This window comes from Macaca fascicularis, chromosome 2 (assembly GCF_037993035.2).
Source record: "Macaca fascicularis isolate 582-1 chromosome 2, T2T-MFA8v1.1".
In the NCBI taxonomy this organism is placed as follows: Eukaryota; Metazoa; Chordata; class Mammalia; order Primates; family Cercopithecidae; genus Macaca; species Macaca fascicularis.
In genome coordinates, this window is record NC_088376.1 from 50,340,517 (window position 1) to 50,344,600 (window position 4,084).

General features: G+C 34.8%; 1 long non-coding RNA gene across 1 annotated transcript; it reads left to right on the top strand.

Annotated features, from left to right (window-relative positions):
• Positions 1-308: 308 nt before the first annotated feature.
• Positions 309-2,681, top strand: LOC141409638 (uncharacterized). Its single transcript, XR_012430789.1, has 2 exons — positions 309-421; positions 1,969-2,681. It is a non-coding gene; the product is annotated as an uncharacterized lncRNA (long non-coding RNA).
• Positions 2,682-4,084: the final 1,403 nt, after the last annotated feature.

Here is a 4,084-nt window from a genome sequence, read left to right on the forward strand (position 1 = left end):
CTGCATGAATATAGTAAATATACAGACCACTGGCTAGCCTGAATCCCAGAATTTTTTCTTTTCTCTTAGTTAATTTCCTTTTAAGGTCCAAGAACAGGAAAACATTACTCAGGGAACATCTTGTGCAATGATGCCACATCCATCACCTAGCTAAGAGCTTGTTTTCAACTTTCTGAACCAGCGGGGTGACCTTATGTTCCCAAGAGAGGGCCTAAAATGCACTGGGCAAAGCTCTGCCTCTTGAAATGGCTGTTTGGTGTTACAGATGTTCAGGTGACTGACTGATGGTTTCCTCCCTCTGTATGACAGCTCCTGGGTAGCTCTAGGATGTGACTTTAAACTGGAATGACTCTCAGGAGCTAGGTTTGATATGGCACAATCTCAAGGCATCCCTAAGTCTGAAGTTCTTCCAGCAGGTTTGGTGAGTTCTAAAACTTTCCTGGCAAACCCATCTACTCTGACAGCACAAACAGAGAAACAAAAACAAGAGAAATATCAAAGTTGAGGCCTTCCTGGGTGTACTATAACATACTGGTTAAAAGCTGTAGTTCTGAGGTTGAGATTGTTTGGGTACAATTCCTAATTCCACCTTTGCTGGCTGCACAATCAGGACATCAATTTTCTCATTTATGGTATTAAGAATATAATGATGACAATAATAATAATACTCATATTCAATGGAATTACTGTGAAGATTAAATTAAATTAACACAGCCTAGCAGAAAATAAACATTAACTAAATGTTATCTGTTAGTATTGTTGTTATTGCTATTATACTGTTATTCTAAGCCTCAGCAGATAATTTGGCCACAGTTGATTAACTACTAGGGATTTTCTTGTATTATCAATTATACAAATAATTTATAGAACAGTTGTGATAAATATATACACACGGAGACTGGGCATAGTGGCTCACGCCTGTAATCCTCGTACTTTGGGCAGCTGAAGGTGGAGGATTGCTTGAGGCCAGGATTTCAAGACCAGCCAGGGCAACATAGAGAGACTTTGTCTCTACAAAAAATTTAAAAATTAGCTGGGTATTGTGGCACACACCTGTAGTCCTGGCTGCCAGAAAGGATCACTTTAGTCCAGGAGTTTGAAACCACAGTGAGCCATGATTATGGCTCCAGTCCAGAAGACAAAGCGAGATCCTGTCTCTAAAAAAAAAAAAAAAAAAAGTAAGAAATTAAGAAAATTATTTTAAAATACTTGTGGGTGCTGGAATTTAAAATATTCATCACCAGTTTGTATAGAGACAGGAAAATGTGTCTTGAGTCAATTTTTATTCAGTTTTGTGCAAAACCATCTCATTTTCTTGGTTTTATAATTAGATAAAATATTCAAAGGCACCGAAATATTACTTAAAGGAGGAGGCAGCTTAAGAAGTAAGCCAATATATATTACATTTTTCCTAGGACAATCTTCTGTAAGAAATTAGATTAGATGAGAAAAATAAAATTTCAGATTTCACTTGGCATTTTGTAACCCTGCTTACACAAAATGTTAAAAACAAACAAAAATTTTACTTATCTCTTTTTATCGCGCATACTTTCTCTGGTAAATTCTATGCCAGATGTAGGAACCAAATTATTAAAAATACAACGTCCAGCAAATAAAAAGGCAATTGCTACACTGTTTTAATATAAAATCTGAGATAAATTTTCAATAAAAAATATTTATCATTTTTACGATGTCTATTTCCTTATCTTCCTCTTTTTCTTCATTATTATTATGGTAGTATCACTGGAATTCATAGAAACGACACATTGCTAAATGGCAGCGAACACTGAACAAAGGTAAAATACAATTAATTTATGCAGGAAAATGAGCGAGAACAGCAGAAAGACCCTTTTCTATGTAGTAAATACATTATTTGTAGAAATCATTTTTATTAAGTATTTCCAGGCATGCAAATAACTGTTATTCTCAACTGTCTCTTCTATGTCTTGGCCAAACTAAACCACAAAGGACAAGCAGCTCAGAGATTAGCGAATGCGTCTCAGCTGTCCTAGGAAAGTGCTGTCAGCAAGTCTGAAGAGTTTCCCAGAAGCCCCGAAAGGACGCAATAGCATCGTTTAGCAGAAAGAAACAGCCCTGGATTAATGTTCTTTTGGGATTCATCTTCTGGCTTTGTGATTTTTGGGCAAGTTGCTTATCTTCCTCCATTTATTCACATATATAATGAGATGAGTAATACCTACCTTACAAACTTTTCTGTGAGAAGAAAAAAAAATTGTTAAATATTTGCTGTGTGTAAAATGCTTATTCCTTTAAAGTTTTCATGTCAGTTAAAAACATTATTGGCTTGAAACCTGATAAAAACGTGTTATTGACTTGAATCCTTACTCAACAATGGAAATAGCAATTGTGCCTGCCATTCAGGGTGGCACAATTATTTCCATTGGTTCAGGGTGGTGGTGTGGGAGCTACTAGATAGAACAGGTGGGGCAATTCTTGATACATTTTGGTGTTTTTTGTTACTACTAATCCACCAACTCTTGTTTTCACTCAGAAGCAGATCAAATGGACGTATTTATTATAGACAGAAAAAGTGATAAATGAGATTAATTTTAAAAATAAAATGAAAAGGAAAATAATTATGAATGTATGATTCATAAGTTCTGAATATATGATTTATAAGTTCTGCCTGTATACATAATAAAATCATTTAAATTACACGACTATTAACTGAGCGAAGTAATTTTTATCACTTAGATTTATGTGTTCCTCGGACAGTCTTAAATGAAAACAAGATGTGATGGCTTTAGAGAATTTCACTTTGACTGGAAGTGTTTTTAATTGAAGAGTATTTTGCATTAGCTGATGGAGTTAATTTCCCTAAGATCTTCCATAACTAGTGCATGTAGCACTAGCTAGTTGGAATCTGAGCATTCAGGGACATTCTTTATCATCTTAAGTAAAAAAAATTGTGTTTTATGATATATGTAAAATATGGAAGCTCATATGCTCTTTAAGATGGGATGAAAGAGAATAGTTTTATTGTATATTAGAAAAACTGAGTTTTTCTGATATAGTACTTCCCAGATGTTAGCAGTTGCAATGAAGATAATAAAATCAAGCACTATACAGTATTTCTTGGGTCAAGTTGGAGAAACACTAGATTAATAAAAAAAATAAATAAATGAGGCTTTCATTGCAGCATTTCTCAGAATCTTTACTATACCAAGGTGTATTGAGAATCTTTAAGGATGTTGGCAATATGTTTGCTGTGTTTTCTAATATTTGATCATCAAATCATTTTCTTAAGAAGTTATTGTAAGGAATATATTTTGGAAAATACTGGGCTGAAAGATGATTGTATTTTCTTGTCTTCATTTTCTTAAATTAGGGAAAACAAATTTCATACAAATTCTAAGATGACATACGAGTTTAGAATTTTCCACCACATATTCACCCTGTTTGATCAATTCCATTAGGGACATTCTTGTATAGCTACCTTACAATGCAATTTATAATAATGAAATATTGTGGCTCCTGGCTTTTCTCTTTCTTCCTTCTAGCATTTTAAAAGTGTAAGTTATCCTATATGCTAGGTTCAGAAAAATGCTGGGCTTGCCTCTGAGAATATCTGATCTTGAGAATGGAGAACTAGACCAAAGTGGCACCTAGAATTTTTTTTTTTAAGTTTTATTATACTTTAAGCTCTGGGGTACATGTGCAGGTTTGTTACATAGGTATACACGTGCCCTGGTGATTTGCTGCACTCATCAACTCGTCATCTACATTAGGTATTTCTCCTAATGCTATCCCTCCCCTAGCCTCCCACCCACCGACAGGCCCCGGCGTGTGATGTTCACCTCCCTGTGTCCATGTGTTCTCATTGTTCAACTCCCACTTATGAGTGAGAACATGCGGTGTTTGGTTTTCTGTTCTTGTGTTAGTTTGCTGAGAATGATGGTTTCCAAATTTATCCATGTGAAATCATCTTTTTTTATGGGCATCTGGGATTTAAAACATGAAGACGAAGAGAAGACACTCCAAATGAAAGTCAGTTTCCACAAGAACTATCTTGGAACTTTGAAATACAATTTTAGAGACAGAATTAGAGATATCAATACAATTG